Raw genomic sequence first — 11,313 nt, 5'->3', positions numbered from 1 at the left:
AAAATTTGACATTTAGCATTGTCTTAGCATTTTCTTATCAACCTTCATGGAGGAAAAAAGTGACAGGAGAAACTTGCACAATAATGGTGACCACTAGAATGAGACACGCAATGAATTAGCAAAATGGAATCTATTGCTATGATGACACATGGGAAGATATTTATTACTCTCAACATGGTTGTATAGGAAAAATAGTTGCCTTTGAGTATAGTTGATATATTGTAATGTAGCGGTTGTTTCCCTGCTGCAATAAAACAAATACATATCCATCTCAAGGTGAAAGAATAACACGAGTATACCTTCGAATGATATGGGCTATGTGTTGTGCTTAAAAACTAGGAAAGTCTCTATCAGCCATAGTGCGATGACGTGATGGGTTTGGGTTTCCATGCCCATGCTGTCAAAGTATATCGATACAAGTGATGAAAAAACATACGTTCAACTCCCTGGAACATATCTTATTTTCATTACTTGTCCAGGATAAATCCATGGCCATAGTTGAGAAATGTAATCAAAAGAAAATAAATATGTAGTCTATTTAAACAAATGTGGGATGAGCAGAAAACATATGCACCAAATTACAAAATGCGAAAGTCAAAGTTCTGTATAAAAGTTTTAAATTAAAAAAATTTCAAATAGTTGCCAGGAAGTTTAACGAATGCAACTACACAACACTAATCCAATGTCCATTCGAGGAGGGTTGAAGCCATCCATCAATATGAAGAGATATATAAAAGAAAATAGGAACTTTGAAGAAGGGATCCCTGATTTTTCATACCCAAATGTTGCCTGATTATTGAGTAAGGGCCTGACGAGTTAGTGAGGGTTTCCCTTTTGTTTTTGCTTCAATCTATTTTCATGCTTAAATTTTTGCTAATATGATGTCATTGGTGGAACTTAATATACGTAGCTGCACCATACTCTGATTGTTGCCACTGCATGCGGTAGCATCTTCGTTCTCTCTTCGGGGCTTACTGTGGCCTTTTTGTGATCCTTTTACCCCACGAAAGGAATCTTGCAGTGTCTGACTCAATGTTTCTTCCTCTTTAACTCTATCTCGGGTACCAAGCTTTCTACCCATCCCTTCTATCACCTGCTTTTGGAGTTGAGAGAAATGCATAAATTCAACCAAAGCTAGAAGGAAGGGCTTGAAATCTACGTTACTAGAAACCAGAAAGGGGAAACGAAACAAGAAACGACAATGAGACTAGAAACAAAGTTTGCAGATTTCACATTCAAGAAATGAGGAGAGAGAAAAGCAAGACAAATATGAAACATACAACCAAGCATTTGTTTCACATTCAAGAAACAAGGAGAGAGAAAAACCAAGAAAAATATGAAACATAAAACCAAGCATTCATCATTAACATTCTCGAATACTATGGTTCATAGGTAGTTTCTCATAGGCTTTAGCTGCTCACATTGGCCATTCCTTAATACTTATAGTGATCAACAAAGCTTCCATTTCTCACATAAGCCATTCTTGAATACCCATGTTTGATCCTCTAGGCTGGCAAATACAATAGTGAAGAAACACTTGGCACCGAATTCAAGTTTGATTTAGCCTTTGCATTTTCCAGATGAGTACATGATCCCACATACATTGTATATATTCTTGGATGTGACATGAGTGGACCTCAAATTTGGGATCTATTGTATCATTTTCCACACAGTTATTGGGTTATTTTTTTCATGGTTGGGTAACAAGATGGTGGAGATTGAGTTGATCTCCATTGGATATAGAGCCAAAAATAGAGGGTTGTCTCAAACTATTGCCACTTTCAGACAAAATCTAAAGAGAAAAATTTCAAAAATTTATCTTTAATCCATTATAATAGAAAACTAATCTTTATAATAATAAAAATAATATATTTTAAAAGTATAGTTGAACTAGATATTAAATTGCTAGTTTGTGAGAAAAAAAATTAACTAAATTATTTAACTACTAATTTATAAAAATATATATATAATATCTATACACATTACTAATTTATAAAAGAGATTTGATCCCTTTAGGGTGTTGGTATATCCGAAATTAAGATGGATCTAGACTAGTATATATTATTTACCATAATTATTGTTAAAGTGTATAATGGCTATTTCATATTTGTATTTGCACTGATTAAATGATTATTATATGTAGTCATGTTTTATATTAATTATTTTAGTGCATCATATATATGGTTTTGTATAGTAAATTTATTTTTGTGTTAAATTTTAATAGTTAAATTTAGATATTCTTTCTTGAGATTAGTTATTTTTTATTAATTTTCATTTTATTCTGTTGGATCCATTAAAATTTGTTATGTGAGGCAATATTTCCAATTAACAAATGTGGTTGATCAATATAAATAAATGAAACAAATTATTAAATTGTGATTTTTTTAATTTCTACTTAGTTAAATATTATATGTAAATATCACTTGTGGTTATAACATACCAAACCATTCATTTTTAGTTGTTAAATATGATTATGTTAAAATAACTTAAAAAAAAATGTTTTCACCCATGGTTAGAACTTACCAAACCATTCTTTTTTAGTCCCTAGATTTGTTTATGTTAAAATAACTTTTGAAAAAATGTTATGGCCAATAGTTTTGTTATATTCCATGGTTTTTTACTTTATATTCATTTAATTTGCTAGTTTTTGCACATGGTTTTGTTAGATTCCATGGTTCTGTATTTAATATTTATTTAATTTATTAGTTTTTTCTCATCAATTTTCTTTCATAAATTAAAACAAGTGAGAGAGACCTTGAAGTCTTGAAAAGAAATGTCATAATATAGGTATTTTATTCTAGGCCCCTCTTAATATATTTTTGGTTGTTAGATTTTTGTGCCAAGAGACCCTTTCCACCTAGGGAATATGTTATAATATTTGGCATTTTAACTCAGTCAAAATAAAACAAAATCAAATCAAATAAAAAAATTAAAAAACATAAAATTCTCCAGTGCATAGTTTTTTCTTGCCCATGGTTTTTTCCCATGGTACTCCTAACCCATGGTTTTTGTTCATGGTATTTTTCGGCAATGTAACCTATTCAAAGGCTAATAACTAAAGAAACCTAGTTCCATTTTAGGTGTGGAAAGTGTTGAGAGGATCAAATCTCTTCACTTAAAGAGGTTTGTAGCTTGAGAGAGAGAGAAAGAGAGATATTTGATCTCTCTTGATGCTCGAGAGAGATAGACGCTGGTTATTTATAAATGAAGATGAGTATTTTATTGTAGTAGTAATCCTATTTGTTTTGTATTTAAAATTTATTAAATGATGGATTTCTATTTTTTATTTTGATTTTTGAGACTTGTTTGTTTTTATAAATTTACAATTATTTCTATCAATACTTTTATGTAATTATGAAACTTTCCATATTTATCATAGTTGAAATTATGTTTGTATTATAGACATATTAATCAATAGCTTGTTGCTCTTAAGATTTATTATTGAAAATTACCTAACATAATTTCTCTTATCATTGATGAAAAAAGTATTAATGGGATAAAACTATTAATGGGATGGATAATAGATAATTATTATTTTTATATATTACATTAATGTCTTTGGTTGATGATATTTAATATTATAGATAGTCTAATAGTTGATAAAAGTTTCTATAGGATGGTTTTATCAAAATCATTTTCCAATCATTTGAGAGGTTATAAACCAGACCAATGGCAAAACAAAAAAAAAAAAAATTGTGTCCCAATGTTTATATAAAATAATTAATTAACTAGAAAAATTAACTAAATTATTTAACTACTAATTTATAAAAATATATATAAAATATCTATATACTTTACTAATTTATAAAAATATATATAAAAAAACCTTATATATTTAAATTTATAATTTTATATAAAAATACACATTTTAAATATTAGATACAATCATTAAATTCACTTTTAAATAAAAGTAAGACAAAAATTAAAAAAAAAAAAAATTGTAAAAACTTAACCATACAGTGCTACACATCAATGGCTACAATTAAAAAAATAACATAACTTTAACTAATAAAATCCCTAAATAGTCAACATTGTTAAAGATATATTAAGCACTATTGCAAGGTGTTGTCACTAGGGAGAACACCCAACCTATTTGCAACAAACTTGTTCCGTTAGCACCTAAGCTATATATCGTCGACTTTTAACCATAGATTATGAAAATTCCTTCAAAAACTATCCATAAAACAATGCTTTTTATGATTTATGTCAACGTCCAATCGGGAAGAGATCCATATTGCAAATGAACCAGATTAATGTTTTCCATAAAATAGTTTGAATAAACAAACCGTTTTTGGAAAATAGTTTCAAGAAACAAATCATTTTTGGAAAACTGAATTTCTTGCATTAAAAAGCAATATATCTTAGAATCCGTCATGTTGGAGTGTAGTATCCCTAGTAAGCATATAGGAGTGTAGGGGAACACAACCTCAAAGTCAATGGGAATCCAAGGGGAAAGGCTTTTGCATCTAAGAGGGATACCTCGATTACATAGATGTGGGTTTCTACGCTTGTGCATTAATCAAATGTATATTTGAGGGGGAATTCAGCCATAAAAAAATTCTTGACTAAATTTTCATACACAAAGGTTGATTCTACTTCGAATTTTGATACTTTGTGTTTACCCACTTAAATGTCATTACATATAACTAATAATCTGCAAGTCCTTGTCTTATTTGATCTCATTTTATTTCAATTGTGAAGTGACTAAGCCTTGAACCCCAAATCCTCATAGCTAAGATTTACAAAGTATGCATTACCTCATTTCCTCTCATTTTACTTTAGTTAAATGGAGCAACTATGTCTTAGCCCCAAACCCACACAACTAAGCTTTGCACACTACATAATCCTCTCTCTCCCTGGTATTGCACTTGGTTTAGATATACTTTTCTTAGAAGAGAAGCAATGTCTCACTAAATACCTTACATGTTAACTTATCATCTGATCCCATTACATTTTCCAAGCATTGAGGACATTAATAAATTTTCAAAATTCAATTTCACACTCATTTGATGTAATCACCATGCTCCATCAATTTCAGGTAAACTCTACAAATAAGTTTAAGTAATTATTTTGATTTTTTCATTGATTCTAAATTAGCAAGTGAGAAAACTGCATATGCATCTTTATTTTTAAAGTACAATCATCCAAAAAAACTCATCAAAGACTAAAGATAGGTTAAAGCCTTTATGGAGTGAAAAATATTGTTGGTATCCTCCAAAATAACACTACTTTCAGAATATGGGTTCAGAATTTACCACAAATGCAAGAACCAAAGTGAGAAGCTTATTTTAAAGTTTTTATAACATGATATATTATAAAAAAAATTGAAGAAGTACACAATACAAAAAAGTTTTGTATCTAGTATCATTCTAGATAGAGAAAAGTACCTGTTAGGCTATCTATGACATGTGTAGGAATTTCCACCCACCTACTTTCAAAATCATCATGGACATTTAAATAGTAATAAAGGAATTGATTAGGCTACCTATGACTAAATAAGAGTTATTCCCCACCTTTCTAATCTATCATGTACATTTAAGATATCGTATTTTATCAACATCCTTTCTATGATGCAACACGTTACAACTTTCCATTACATTTATGCATTATATGAGTTGATGTACTTGTAATGTGCATAAATTCCAAAATAAGTGTCCAAATACCCATGTTTCCACTAAATTAATTGTTTAAGTAAGAGACACATTTTATTGTAGGAAGCATGCATCAATAAATCACTGCTCTACTCATAGTTTACAAACCCAACCAATTTTTCATACACAAACACATTCAAGACTAATCCACAATAACAAACAATGCTCAAAACAATATTCTTCATCAAACATCTACCAATGCATAAACAATGACGAGACAAGAGACACATAGAATATGCGATCAATAGGGCCAAAACCTCTCCAACATGAGAGGAAAATCCAAGCAAGATCTTATTCTTATATAGGCTTCATTTGACGAATACCAAGACCATGGCTTGGACCCTTGACTCAATGACCTCTCCAAGACCAAGTCACAAGCCTCCTTGATTAAACTTCCTTTTCTTTCCTTGAGTCAATGATGATTAGGCTTCTTCCTTCAATAACTCAACTATCCTTCAAATTCCAGTTCCATGCATTAGATCTGTAGTTCTTGGCCCTCTTGCATAAACGCTAGAATGTGTGGTTGACCAACCTTTTGAACCTTGATCCTCTTCACTTGGATGTTATGAAATCTTATTATAATTCAGTGTGTAACCTTGCTTATCTTCTTCCTTGATTCGACTTCTTGGATAGTAACAAGATCTTCGACCTTTTCTGCAGTAGTTCTTCCTTCCTTCACACATGTGGATCTATTAGCCTTAAAACAGGCCCATAAACAACACCAAAATCTTCTCTCTTTGTTTCCTTCTCTTGGTTGGTTATATTCACACTTACTTAAACAAATTTACTTGTCCACACATGGAGGATGAGATGCCCTATATATAGTTTTTTTTCCATCAAAAACACGTGCTAGGAAGTGTTAAGGAGTTCTAGTGGAACACAAGGGAGCAATAGGTGAAAATAACGCATGAAAATGAACGATTAAGATTTTGTGACAGGAAGTGTTAGTGAGTTCTAGGTGTGCTAAGGAGGGAGTTATAAGGTATGTTAGTCAGTGTTAAGGCATATTAGAAGCCAGGGAAACATGCCAAGATGTGTTAGGTGCTATGGTGTGCCAATGCATGCCACAAAGTAGTATGGAGTGCCACAGAAACATAAGGGAGAACTAGTTTCAAATGCATGGAAATGAATGACTAAGAGTGTGTGACAAGGAGTGTCAGCAAGTTCTAGGTGTGCTAAGGAGGGGACAACAAGGTATGTTAGGTGGTACCAAGAAATGCTAGAGTGTTAGGGCGACATGCTAGGGTATGCCAATGCCTATCAAGGTGTGCCAATGCATGTTAGTGTGTGCCAATGTGTGTCAGGGAGTGTTAGGGAGTCCGACATAAACACAAAGGAAAACTAGTTCAAAATGCATGGAAATGAATGAATAAGAGTGTATGATAGGGAGTGTTAGTGAATTCCAAGTGTGTTCAAGAGGGAGTGACAAAGTTATATGCTAAGTAGTTCCAAGACATGTAAGAGTGCCATGACATGTCAAGGAGTGGTGCGATATGATAGGGAGTGCTAAAGCATGCCATGGCATGCAGGGAATGCCAACATGTGCCACATAGTGCTAAGGGATTGTTAGACATGCCAGGTGATATGCCATGTCAAGATGTAAACTATGCTGCTTAGTTGTTTTATGGCCATGGTTAGACGTGAGCCTTGACTTGGTAACTTCTTAAGTGAGTTGAGCTAAGATTGGGCATGAGTAGCCTAAGATGATTTATGGGCCATTCTTAGGTTAACAAGGGCTAGTATAGTTGTAGTAACTATAACTTGGTCAAGATTTTGTAGTCGAGGTAGGACTTAGTTGGTTCCTAAGTCTTAAATCCAATAAGGGTAGTTATGAGGGCATGATAGCTAAGGAGTGCCAGGGCATGCCAAGGATTGAAAAAGCATGATAACACATGCCAGACAATGTCAATGCATGTAGAGGAGTGTTGGGGAGTGTGGAGGCATCACAAGGGAGAACTAGGTCAAAGTGCATGGAAACAAATGAATAAGAGTGTCTTCTATGTGTCCCAAGGATGAAGTGTATTAGGATAATTTCATAATAGTACTTACAATATGTAAGCCTACGATTACGATAAGGGGATGGAAAAAGTAATTCTAGACAAAGGGATACTTTTGTTTAGGGACAATAATATTTTTTCAATGACGTGGTTGGGTTCCAAAGTCACAAAAAAAGTAAGGCTATCTATGAGGGCATGACAACTAGGGAGTGCCAAGGTTTGCAAGGAATTCCAGGGAGTGATAACACATGCTAGAAAGTTCCAAGGCATGCTAGTCATTCCAAGACATACCAAGTGCTAAGGCATGCCAAGAGGTGTTAGGTGCTAGGGTGTGGCACCAACGCATGCTAAGGAGTGCCAGGGAAACACAATGGAGGACTAGTTTCAGTTGCATGTAAATGAATGAATAAGAGTGTGTGATAGGGAATGTTAACACGTTGTGGGTGTGCTAAGGCATTACTAGGTATGTTAGGTAGTGTCAGGGAAACACAAGGAAGGACTAGTTTCAATTGCATGTAAGTGAATGAATAATACTGTATGATAGGGAGTGTTAGCAAGTTCTGGGTGTGCTAAGGAGGCATCTCTGGACAAATTTTTGGAGGGTTTGGAGCAAATTTTGTGTTTTGGTGCAAACTTGAATTTTTTGGCAATTTTTTGTCTAGCAGCACAGCGAGCTCACGCTTTGCTTCTTCCTCATGGCTCCAAATGATGTAAAATCATCATTTTTGGAAAGCTTATGACCCCATCGCAAACCCCATTTTCCAACTTTCCTAGTTTGGGGTTCATATTTTGAGAAATTTGCAAAAAAGAGGCCAAAAATCACCTTTCTGCCCCTCTCTTTCCATTTCGTTGTGCAGCGGGAGAGACCTTGGGAGAATGACCATATCTTAGCCAAAAATTGGTCATTTTGAGTGAAACAATACTCTAGAAACATCTAAAATCTACCATATTTCTAGGAGAGGCTTTCAATATGGATTTCTACTTCAGAAATGCACTCAAAAATGGCCTCCAACAGCTCACTATACACATGGAAATTTCTGAGATTTTTGTAAAATTTTCATTGTGTAATTTTTTGTAATTCCTAGCTTGACTCTGGTAAAAGTCAAAAGGGTGAAGTAGATGAGTGTGAGGGGTAAAAGTAAATGTAAATAATGGGTGTTTGGTATTTATAAGTTGTTTTGATGTAAATTTGACCTGATTTATGAGAGAGGTTGGAGTCAAAGTTAATTGTAGAAGACATTTTTAACTTTCCTAGACATTAGGGTTTGATTAGAACACCTCATGGAACAGTTCCTAGAGTCATTGATTCAATCCCTAAGAGTGGGGAGACGTTTTTTTGGTATTTATGTATCAGTTTCTCAGTGACAGAATGCGTTGGATTTCAGAGGAGAGAACTATTGTAGCTTGTACTTGGACATTTTCACGAAATCAAAGGACACAATTTGCAACTATTATCTAGGAATTCATGTGCAGTAAGTTTGTGATGTTACTTTTTCTCTATTATAGCTTTATATAAAAGATATTAATCTTCTCTCTCCATTCATCAATTATTCAATGGTTTTCCTTACATTTTATAAACAAAATTCTTTGCATAAAGCTCTGTTTTGATGGAAAAATCATTATATGTTACTTTATTTCTTGCTTAATGAATTCATGTTTCATGCTCATTAATACCTTTCGCTTCTTCTAAACACTACACTACACTGAAAAACCCTAAGATCCATCACAAAAGCAATGCTACCTTTCTCTTTTTTGTATTTTTTGTTGTAACCCTTTGACCCTCTGACCTAGCTACCTGGTTTTTCTCCCTTATCCAACAACGAAACCCTAAATTTTCCAAAACCCACTTGAACCTAGCTATCTAGCCTAAAATCCTTTACATTCTAGTCATCTCTTTGTTGTTATTTCATAAAGAGAGCGCTCTTTGGTTTGGTAGGGCTAGCTACCAAACTAAAAGCTTGGTCTGTGATTACCTCCATCAATCTCCTCATCAGCTTGGGACATTGTGGAGGATAACAAAGGGCATGAAAACTAGGGAGTGCCAAGGTGTTCTAGTGAATGTAATGTTCCCAAGTCATGGAAAAATGTAATGCTAGTTGTAAGGTCATGATTGCCAAGGTGTGTTAGGGAATGCTAGGGCATGATAACATGTGCCAAATAGTACGAAGACATGTCAAACAAGATAAGATGTGCCAAGTGCGAAGGCATGCCAAGATGTACAAGGGTATGAAAATCCATGCCAGGGATTGTCAAGGGAACAAAAGAGAGGAACAAGTTAAACTACAAGTAAATGATCACATAATAGGGTTAATAAGTCATCAATTTACCATTTCCATGAGGGTCATGCTAGGAAAACCAACATTAGGTGCCAATAGGTGCCAAATCTTCCTCTGTTTCTTCTCATATAGTTTCCAATAATTGATCTCAAATAAATTCAATATTAAACCATGCCAAATCATACCAAGTCATCTCAACGCATGCCACACATGCTAATACTTTCCAAGTGCCAACACGTGCCAAGTCCCAATGTGTGTCAGGGAGTGTGATGCGTGCTATGAAGTGGAAGAGCATATCGAAGAGTTCTAAGGTGTGCTAGAGAGTGCCAATCCATGTTGAGTAGTGTTAGGGAGTACTAGGACAACACAAGGGAGCGCTAGGTCAAAATGCATGGAAGTGAATGAATATAAGGGTGCATCGGGGAGTGTTAATGAGTGCCAGTTGTCATGCCAAGGAGGGAGTGACAAGGTATGCTAAGCATGGGTAAGGCACGCCAGGTAATATTAGGGAATGTCAAGAAGTTCTAGAGTGTGCTAGGTATTTTTGGGGTGTTCTGGCATGTGCCAAATAGTTCCAAGGCATTTCAGGTGCTAAGATATGATAGGATGTGCATGGTGCCATAGTATGCCAATATGCGTCAAGGAGTTTCAAGGAAAAAAAAGGAATAAAAAAGCTAAAATGCAAGGAAATGAACACATAAGAGGGTTAATAAGTCAGGGCTTTATCTTTTTCAAAAGAGGCATGATATGCATACTTATAATATGTTTGAATACATGCCAAGTGCCAATGTGTGCCAAGTTCTAATGTTTTTCAATGCAATATTTTGCCAAGGTGATCCAAGGCATGCCAGCACATGATAGGTGAGTGCTATGCTATGTTAGGGCATGCAAACATGTGTTTGGCCATCCTACTCATGGAAAGATGTTCTAGGTACAAAGATGTTCCAAGACATGTGAGGTGCCAAAGGAATGTTAGTGTACTATTCCAAGGCATGTTAAGGTGTGCCATGAGTTTTGAAGATTGATAGCTCTCTCTCATTAATAGAATTGATAGAGCTTGAGTATGTATTAAATAGTATTGTTCCTACACACACTAATGGAACTTTATTTAAAGGAAATTTGCTAATAAACCTAATAGATATGAATCATGTGTTGACTCGTAGGAAAACTATATTCTTATGACTTGAGGGAAATGATACACACTAATTAATTCTTAACAAATTGAATGACTATTATAACCACTATGACCTTGGACACATAATAAAAAAGATTCCACAACAATGGTCTTAAACCGTTATTTTTTTACAAAAATATGGTAACAAGTACATAGCTTAATCAAAAACTCATTGGAATGATCAATGATGATGAACATTTTTTTACCGTAACCAA

Source organism: Pinus tabuliformis, chromosome X, assembly GCF_031772625.1.
Source record: "Pinus tabuliformis cultivar Carrire ecotype Pingquan chromosome X, CPIR1, whole genome shotgun sequence".
In the NCBI taxonomy this organism is placed as follows: Eukaryota; Viridiplantae; Streptophyta; class Pinopsida; order Pinales; family Pinaceae; genus Pinus; species Pinus tabuliformis.
The sequence above is the reverse complement of the archived record's forward strand: the minus strand, read 5'-3'. Positions refer to the sequence as shown.